Source organism: Octodon degus, unplaced genomic scaffold (assembly GCF_000260255.1).
Source record: "Octodon degus isolate 3935 unplaced genomic scaffold, OctDeg1.0 scaffold00236, whole genome shotgun sequence".
NCBI classification, from domain to species: domain Eukaryota; kingdom Metazoa; phylum Chordata; class Mammalia; order Rodentia; family Octodontidae; genus Octodon; species Octodon degus.
The window spans coordinates 84,938-95,986 of record NW_004524812.1 but is presented as its reverse complement, the minus strand read 5'-3'; positions in this window follow the sequence as shown (position 1 = coordinate 95,986).

Below are 11,049 nucleotides of genomic sequence, written 5' to 3'. Positions count from 1 at the left end.
CTGCTTGTTTAGAAAATCCGCAAAACTGATGATTCCATATATGTCTTCCTACAAGACAACAAACAATTGGAACTGAATAAATTCTACCACCTTTACATACAAATGCATTTTATTTTCATTGCCACTGACACCTTTCTCAGGCTTGTTTCACTTACATATGTAACCTACTAACACCTACTAATTTTGTGATTTCAGCTTTCATATGTTATGACAGGAACTTTAATGTAAGCTCAGTACCCAGAATAATGTTCACATATTGGGGATATCCAATAAGCATAATTGAAATTAAGGAATATAATGTGCATAAAGAGATTTGCAAATTTCTATAAGGAAAAAAAGCACATATTTGTATTTCCCAGCACTTCTCCAAGTATTAATACATAGTGATTACATTCATTGTGTAGAGTTGGTTCTTGCACATGACACAACTTAATTTTTAAAAGAGAACAATATTATTTTTAAAAAACATTAAAATGTTACATAATTTCATAAAACAAAATTCTAGGAAGTCTACGATTGTTTCCATTCTTTTCATTTCCTTTCCTTTCTTTTCCATTCTTTCTCCCTCCCTCCATCTCTTGGTCTTTTGCCAAAAGATCTGGCTCTCTGTTTACTGTTTCTCTTTTATTTTTCTCTTTTACATAGGAATAGTTTGGATTCCTTATAGAAGAAGAAATATTTCATATTTAAACTTGTGTGTCTGACTTAGTTCACTTAACATTATAGGCTTGAAGTACATTCATTTTCTTACAATGACTCAAGTTCAACCTTCTTTATGGCAAAGTAGTGCTCCCTCATCTATTAATACCACATTGTCTTAATTAATTCTTCTGTTAATGATGTACAGGCTACTTCTAAGATTTAGCAATTATTAGTTATGCTACTATAAGCATAGGTGTGTGTTCATCACTGTAATACGATATCATTAACACTTTGGGGAGGATACCTAGCAGACTAATGGAGTTGAGTGGAATTTCTACTTTTAAATTTTTGAGACATCTCCATACTGACTTCCATAGTGGTTTTACTATTTTACATTTCCAATATTTTATTCCCCGCTCTTGTTTAACCTATCTGGAAATAATGAGGAGGAAAAGAATCAGAGCGAGAAATGACCTAAAAATGTAACTCTGTTGAAATATTAGTGTACTGAACAAAATATATAAGAAAGTTCCTTGGTGGACTATTTGCATTCAGGAAAAACTGGAAATAACTTAAACTACAAAAATAATAGATTGAGTAAATAGTATGTACATACTAAATGTACATTGTGTGTCCATTAAAATAAATGAAACATGCATTTGGGAGGTTGTCTATTTTTGTTGTTTTGTTTTGTTTGTTGTATATTTTTTTTATGAGACAGGGTTTCACTATGTAGCTCAGGGTGATCTTGAAATCACTACATAGCCCAAGCTTGCACATAATTCATGGCAATCCTCCTGCCTCTGTTTTAGACTGGGATTACAGGTGTGCACCACCACACGCAGGTTATTTCTGGGGGTTTTGTTTGTTTTGATAATATTTTTATTTTTGGTGGTACCAGGGATCAAAATCAGTACCTTGCACGTGCCATCCAAGCACTTATTACACTGAGCTACAGGCCTCCTGTTTGTTTTGAAATATGCATTTGTAAAAGGAGTAACATGATATGATTTTTGAGAAATTCTTTATATAAGAAATGAAATTCTCATAATATATGAAGTACGATCTTATATTACATGAAAAAGATGTATTTGTCAAATTCTTCAATGAAATTGAAAAGGAAGAATCCTCCCAAAATCATTCCTGGAGGCAAATGTTATACTGATACTAAAACCAGGGAAAGATGCAACTAAGAAAGAGAACTACAGGAAAATCTCCCTCATGAACATAGACGCCAAAATCCTCAATAAAATCCCAGCAAATAGAGTACAGCAAATCATCAAGAAGATCACACACCATGACCAGGTAGGATTCATCCCAGAGATGCAAGGATGGTTCAATATTCAAAAATTTAAAAATGTAATACACTATATCAATGGAGCAAAAACTAAAAACCATATGATAATCTCAATTGATGCAGAAAAGTCTTTTAACAAAGGCCAACATTCACTCATGTTCAAAGTCCTACAGAAAATTGGAATAGATGGCCTCTACTTCAATCTGGTAAAAGCTATTTATGAAAACCCAAAGCTAACATAATCCTAAATGGGGAAAAACTGAAACCTTTTGCTCTGATATCTGATAAGGATGTCCTCTATCACCACTCCTATTCAATATAGTTCTGGAATCATTAGCTACAGTCGTTAGAAAAGAGAAAGAAATAAAAGGAATAAGAATAGGTAAAGACGAAGTTAAATTATCATTATTTGCAGATGACATGATACTTTACTTGGAAGAACCAAAAAACTCCACCAAGAAGCTACTAGAATTAATACAGAAATTCAAGAGCATAGCATGTTATAAAGTAAATACTGAAAAGTCAGTAGTGTTCCTCTACACAAACAACAAAAACACTGAGAGGGAAATTATGGAAAAAATAACTTTTACAATAGCACCAAAGAAAATGAAATACCTTGGAATTAATCTAACTAAAGAAGTAAAAGATCTTTTCAAAGAAAACTGCAGTATTCTGAAAAAATTTATCATAGAGGATTTCAGAAAATGGAAAGGTATTCCCTACTCCTGGAGAGGAAGAACCAACATTGTGAAGATGGACATACTCCCAAAAATGCTGTACAGATTTAATGCAATCCCTATCAGACTACCACCAACATAATATACAGAGCTAGAGAAATCATTCCTCAAATTTATTTGGAACTAGAAAAGACCTAGAATAGCAAAGGCAATCCTGGGCAATAAAGACAAGGCAGGAGGCATTACAATTCCTGACTTAAAATTATACTAGAAGGCTATTGTGATAAAGACAGCATGGTACTGGCAACAAAAATAGACCTGAGGATCAATGGAATAGATTAGAAGACGCTGAAGCCCCTACGAACACAATCAACTACTTTACCTTTGACAAAGGGGCCATATATACTCACTGGAAGAAAGATAGCCTCTTTAACAAATGGTGCTGGAGAAACTGGCTCTCTACATAACGAAAACTAAAATTTGACCCAGGTCTATCACCAGGCACTAAGCTAAAGTCAAAATGGATTAAAGATCTAAACATTAAAGCAGGGACACTAAATCTCCTGGAAGAGAAAGTAGGAGGAACTGTTGAAGACATAGGAGTAGGCAAAGAGTTCATGGACAAAAATCAAATTGCACAGGAAACAGTTGAAATAATTAACAACTGGGACCTGCTCTTTCTCAGGTTTTTCACCTCAAAAGAAATTACCAACAAAGTGAAAAGACAACCCACAAATTTGGAAAAAGGCATGACAAATAAGTACTCAGACAAAAGTCTGCTCTGTAGAATTTATAAAGAACTAAAAAATGGTAGGGCCCCAAATTTTAAAGACCCAGTCCAGAAGTAGGCACCTGAGCTGAACACACACTTCTCAGAGAATGAAACTAAGAAGCGAATAAATATACGAAAAAATGCTCCATATCACTAGCCATCCTCGAATTGCAAATTAAAACATTGAGATATCATCTCACCCCAGAAAGAATGTCTATCCAAAAGAAATCATGCAACAAATGTCGGAGAGGTTATGTGGAAAACTGAACCCTTCTCCACTGCTGGTGGGAATGCAGACTGGTGCAATCACTATGGAAATCGGTGTGGAAACTCCTTATAAAACTAGGACTGGAAATCCCATTTCAACCAGCTATTCCTCTACTGGAAAATTTCCCAGAGGATCTGAAAACATCGTATCATAGTGATATATGTGTGGCTATGTTTACAGCAGTACAATTTGTGATAGCCAAATCTTGGAAACAACTAAGATGCCCATCAACTGAGGAATGGTTGAGAAAGATGTGGTATTTTTACACAAGGGAGTATTATTCAGCTATAAAGAATGATAAACTCCAAACCTTTATATTGAAGTGGATGCCACTTGAAGATATACACATAAGTGAAATAAATCAGCCTCACATGTGTAGATATTGTATAGTTTCCCTAGTATATGATGTCAAAAGAAGAATTGCAAATAGAAAGTTATAATACAAGTAAAAGAAAAGTAAAAACTAGAGGACTAACTAATTAAGAGAGATAAATGGGAAGAGCTAGGAAACATGACAGTGACAAGTCATACAGCTATATGTACAAGATGGGCAAGCAATAATCTTGTGAATCTGCAGAAGATTTTCGAATTTGGCAGTGAATTGGAAAGATTCTGTCCCTGACTAACTATATATACCGATACCTGTGAACTAAACAACTGCACTAAAGATGGTAATCTGTAATATTAGTTTCATGCTTGGTGTGCCTGTCATTCTAGTCTTCTGAATACGGGCTGCTTGTCATGATGTTCCAGTTCCTGCTGTGCTGTCTCTCTGGTAGATGATTGTTCAAAAAGAAGCAGGTGGTGAATGAAGGCAAGAGACAGGAAAAGGAATGTTGTGTGACTGTCCTGCTTCAAGGTTGTATATGGTTAGATTTTTGGACTTATTTTGAAACATAAGAAGCATATAATACTTTATGCCTATTTTTAAAAATATATTCTAATTTTTAAATGTTTTTTCATCATATCCTGTAGGGACTTAAAGTTCAACATATCAATACTTAATGAAAAATACCTGTTCCATGTTATGCCTAAGATGTTTGATATTCAGAAAGATAGTGAGGTTAAATTTAACAGCCTAGGTTTTATGGTAATAACAATAATCTTCTCTTCTGGAGAGATAGCAACCTAAGTTTGCAGACCAAAACTAGAGAAAAAGGAGGGCAGCGAGGAGAGCCAACATTTTGGCCCTAGTCTTCCAAGTTCAATTAAGACTCAGTACATATGAGAACGTGTACTGTTATGTCTTGTAACTTGGTAGTGTACCAAATTTTCTGATCCAGGAGATTATGGGACCATAGGGGAAAGTGATTGATGATGTAGAGTGTGCCTAAGGAGAATCACATGGAGAGAAAATATTCTCTCATGCTTTCACAGAGAGCACATTGGCCAAGCAATGGTCGTGACTCATCCACATGGCTGACACTGACAAACGTTCTACAGTCTGAGGTAAGGGATCTCAGGATAAATCCTGAGGGGATTTCACTGACCTTGTTAGACCCAATAGCTACAACTCTTGTTGCATAGGTCCTGCTTTACCTTGGTCTTAACCATCCAGCAGAAAAGTATAAAAACGAAATTTAAGAAGTAAAGCCTTGCTGTTATGTTGAGCTGTAGGGAACTCAGGTTAGCAATTTCTGACATTGCCAGTGAAGCAGAAGAACCAATACTATTATGAGCCATTTCTTTTGAAATATTTTGCTGAGTTAACACACCTATAATATTCAAATAGCAGAACTTAACAAAGGAAAGGGATACAGATGAATATCCATTTTGTATCTGTGTATTCAAAAGTATTAGGATAGATACATAGTTACATTCTCTTAATGAATAGAGGAATTTGTTCTAATAGTGTTTGTAAATAGGATATCATGTCCATATCTTGTACAGCAATTAAGCCCTAGGAAGAATTTATGAAATGTGTTAATTGTTGAATCTGTCCTTCCAATTTGGTTTGAAACTGTCTCATTGCTATTTGTTTCTCAATGAAATTATGGAAAATGTAATTAAAAAGATAAAATAAGGATAAAAAAGTTAAGCATATAAAAAGAAACCACATCAAACCAAACTAACAAAAGAACTATAGAAATTTTAGAAAGCAAGAGATGCTTTACTTTGCATCATAGAACTCACAATTCTAGTTTAATCAAAAGAAAAACACTAAGCAGAGTGCAATTGATGGGAGTTCGAAAAATATCTGACCATTACTCCTCAAGGTCATTACAAACAAGAGAAGACTGAGACACTGTCATAATCTTAGAACCCTAAGCAGACGTGACTGAAAAGAATGTGAAGTGGATCCTGATCAGAAAAAGATGAATATGGAAAAACTGGTTAAATTTGAATAAAGTTTACTATTCAGTTTCTAGTAATGATTCACTGTTCTATGCTTTTGACAAGTGTACTAGTATAACATAAGATGTTCATTATAGGGGAAACTGGGTATGGGACTGATGGGAATCTTTTGTACTATTTGTATAAGTGTAGGTAATGAATACCTTCACAGCTTCCAATGCATTTATTGGTTGATTAATTTTTTGTTCTGAAACAGAAAAATTTGTCCTCCAAAACTGCACTGTGTTTGATCTAATCCAAGTGGCCTACTAAATCACTTTCATTTTACCTTTCTTACTTACTTTGATCACTTTTCATGTTGTTGGGCTAAAAGAACACAAATATTTGTTCTAACTCAGTGCTCTTATTTTATCCTTTAACAATTAATATTTGTACACTTTACACAAGTATTGACTGGAAGAAGCCATAGTATATTTTTCATTTGGTAAGGCTGTTGCCCAGTTTTCACAAGTATTGTTCTAAGTTTTTAATGTATTGTGGGGAAACCCTAGTTTTGCTTAATATTCTTGTATTTAGAAATTGTAATATTCTCAATATTAGATTATCTCCCCTAGCCAAGAGGGCAAGATCCCCAGGGTCAGATGTCATGTTCCTTTTGTGTTCTTTTCTTTCTCCCTGCAACTTGTGTCACTTCCAAGAATGTGTGGGCCCTCTGCAAGTGCTAATCATTTCAAAGCCCTCTCCCTTCAACTTACCTTACAGGCATAAAAAGATACAGATGTAAGATGCTGCTATGAGTGGTAAAGAAAGAAGGTCATATATTTCAGTTTAAATCTGATTGTGTACATAAATTACGGTTTCAGTAATTCCTTTATGATTTTTCACTTCCTCTTTTAGTATATTAAGGACAATGCTAGCTAGATAGGAGTTCTGCTGAAGGAAATGAACACTTCAGAAGGAAAGGTTTATATTTTCCTGGACCCAGGGAATTTTGACAAGGATAATGATGGGTATTTACTACATAGATGGCATCCTAGTAGTGCATCCCAATTATTGAATTAAAATTGTGAGGATAAGCCTAACTTTTCACTTAGGACTATACAAAGCAATATCTTCTTAGGCTATTTATGCATGAATTTGTCATATCTGTTTATCTGTACAAAATGAAACTCTTACCATTCACCTTTACTGAGTTACCTCATTTCTGATTGGCTTAAATATTAGATTCAGAACCAGTATCACTTTGGGCTCTCCTAATCAGACAAGCTGAGTAGTGATCAGAGGTTAGGGCTGGAATGCTGTGCTAGTTGGTCCAACGGAGAGGGGAGAGCAAAAGAGGAGAAAGTGGTTGGTATCAATTGAGTAGCTTCCACTTAATTGTAATTGACACCAACTCTGAGCAAGCCAAGAGAGAGATAGAGTACACTGACTGCGCCTCTACCTCTGCATGATAACCTAGGAATGTTTGGTCAGGTGGGCAAAGAATCATTGGCGGCTGGGGATCTAACATCCAAAGTCCTCACCATATTCTTTCTGCTATGAAATCACACAAGCCGCCTCTCATTCATACAACTATATTTAAGCTTGACTGAGAAATTGGTAGGAGAGAAAATGGTAGTAAAGATCGAAATACCCTTCTCTGACAAAGCTAAACAAAACAAGGTGTTACAAAATGAAGGACAATTTTGTATCTGTATATTCAAAATAGTACAGATATACAGCTACTTTCTCTTAAGTCAACAAATAGAAAGATTTGTACTAATAGTGTTTGTGGAAAGCACATCATGTCTGCATCTTTTACTATGAATAACCACTAGTAAGACAACAATATGCAATGTATTAATTATTGAAACTGACCTACTAATCGGTTTTGAGACTGTCTCGTTGTTTCTCAATAAAATTAATTGAAAAATGAATAAAAAATTAAAAATAGTTTGAAATATTTCATCAGGAACACTGAATGCTACCTAAAGGGACTGCTTAATTTCTTGGGACACACTGGTTTTATATTGGACATTAAGTATTTTTTATTCTTACCAACCAGAGATTGATGCACTTAAGAAAAAGTTCAAATTAATAAATAACTAATAAATACATTTTCTTTGCAATGAAGTTTTAGTGTAAGGTTCATTTTTTAATTTTTTTAAACTTGAAATGATGGAGACCCTAGACATAACCCATGTCTCTCATATGGTCATGTTTTTCTTCTAGATGGAAAGAAATTCCTGAAGTATGGGTAAAATGATAGGAGAAGTTTAATTCTGATTATATGAACCTTTGATTTCTGTACAAATTTGAGTGAGTCCTTAATTCTTAAAAAAGTGAAAAAATAAATAAAACTTTAAATGTATAACAGATATAGTAAAGTGGAAAGAAACTGAGGACTAAACAACAAAGATAAGAGAAAGGAGAAAACAGGTAAAAAAGGAAGGAGGGAAAAACATGTAAGTATATATACAGGATGGCTGAGATGATTATACTAATAATTTCTTCAGTCTTTTAAATAACATTTAATGTTTAAAATTTTTACCTTGACTAACTGTATATGCTGATATCTGCAATCTAAGCAACTACATCGACAGAAATGTGTCATACAAAACCCATGGTTGAATAACTCTCACCTTGGACTTCTAAATGTGTACCATTACTAATGTCTTATCAATTATTATTGTACTCTCTTTAAAATAAATATACAGAGGCTGGGCAGATGGCTTAGTGGAATAAGTGCTTCCCTTGTAAGCGCAACGGCTTGAGTTCAAACCCTGGTTCTACCAAATGTAAATAAATAAATAAATAAATAAATAAATACATCTACAGAAAAGGTAAAAGAGACAAGAAAAAGTAAGGGCTATTGAAAGCAAGTATTAACATTCAATTTTTTGTCCAGTCTTGCATAACTATATCTTTTAATCAGAACAATAGATTTGACAACAAGAATAAGCAATAAAACAATCAATGTTAATTTGCTATTCTTGATTTGTAAATCTCTAACTTATATATAGCTGTGTTACCCTGTTTCTGTATTTGCATCTGCTATTTGTTTTTTGCTTGTTTATATTCTTCAAAATAAATAAATAAAATTAATAAATAAATTATCTACAAAAGAAACACACACACACACGTTGTTGAGAATATAAACAGACAAACACTTCCAGAGGTACATTAGAATCTACATACTTGCATAATCTTCCTATCCTACTTTGGATAAAGAGAAGTGCACGGAAATTGTAGTCTTGTATGTGTTATAGCAATATCATTACATATGGTGCAAAAGAAAAGGTTTTGTATAAAGACTACAATTAGTATACAAATTATATTGTTAAAGAAATTTTAAATAACTGTAGTTTTAAAAATATAACACTGCTTGAGTTTTAGGAAGCATTTTACTTACTTAACATGGAATACCACAAGAAACAATTAAAAGAATGTAATGTGGATCAAAAAGCAAAACAAAATATAATAAAAACCTTCTTTACAAAGATGTTCATGTTAATAATAGCCTACTTTTTATCATTTTTGTAGCTTACAAATATTTTTCACTTAGAATTCAGGAAATTAATTTTAATTAGACAAATTACCAGCTAATAATTGCAAATTAATTTATTATAAAATAGGTCATAAGGATTGACCCACTACTTAAAATGTCATGTAAATCATATATTTCTAGAATTGATGTTGATGAACTGATTATGATTGTTTTACTCCTAGGTATCTCCTTTTACGTATTGATTATTTCTGAATAATATGACTCAGATTTTTCTGACTCATTTCCCTAACTTGATTTATAAAATAATTAAATTTGTGTTTTCTATGAAAGTTATTTTGTTAATTTAGAGTAGTAATTCCAGTTGGAATGTAATCTTGAGTAAGTTATCCTTTCTGAGATCTAGTTTCCTTATTGCAAACTGACTGAGTTGGATCAAACATTGCCTAAGGCTATTTACAACCTTGACATCTAATCATACTATGTAATTTTAGACGAATATTTGATTCATAAATGCATCTAGAATTTTCAATCATTTATCTATATTCCTTGTTGGTTGACATGTTCAGTAGGTACATCTTCAACTAAATGGAAAACAAAACAGCAACAAGTACTTTGTGGATCCTAACCATTGAGTTTTCATCTATATTATCAATATGATTTTGTATGATTTTATTCAATAAATAATATATGTTTATATTGTTTTATTCAGATGATACTAAAAACTATTTGTCCTTCAACCTGAGAAAACAAAGTAATTGTGCTGTAAACACTGTAAAAGTCATAATTATTGGAGTGGATTTAAAGTGGAGTGTGTTATTTCTATTTCTTCAACTGGATGACTGAAAGAAATGGGCTGTTTTCTTCTACGCTGGTTTTCCTGAATTTCAGATGGCTTATTGTTCCCATTTCTGGAATAAGTATGTTTCTTTCTGGAATTTCAGATGACTTATTGTCCCCATTTCATTGTCACCTTTTCAAAAAATAGTTTAAGTTATTTCTTGGTATAGAATTTAAAAGTTTCCCATGCACCAGATTGGTTGCTGCTTTTTGCACTGTGATGAATGAAAACAGTAGAATTCTGTAACCATCTGATGACACAATGCCCTTAGCTTGTGCCTTAGGGTGGTACTGGCTTATAAGACCTACTAGAAACACATTTTGCAATGTGTGCATAAAGAAAAGTTGAGACTTCTTTTGTGAAATTGACATAGCAATAAGGGATGCTCTTTGCGAGTCACAAGTACTGCTCTTACGAACAACAAGAGCGTTCTTGAGCTCTTCCTATATTAGGAACTTCATGTAAATTATATTTGATTTTTATAACTTTAATAAATATTTGCTAATGTGATCCTTCTTTCATAGATTAGTAGATTGATCTTAATATTCAAAGTAACATATCTAAAGACATAAAGGTAAAAGTTGGTGGTGCATGAATATATACTCAGGTTTGTCTGAGCATGAAGCTTCACTTGTTTATTTCAAAGCTAAGAGATTTAGGACAAAAAAAGTTTATAGAGACTTCAGACTGTGGGGAACTTACAGTGAGCCCTGTTTGTATTTTGGAAAGTATAACATTCTATTTTAAACCTAAGAGGATTTTGCAAAAGTTAT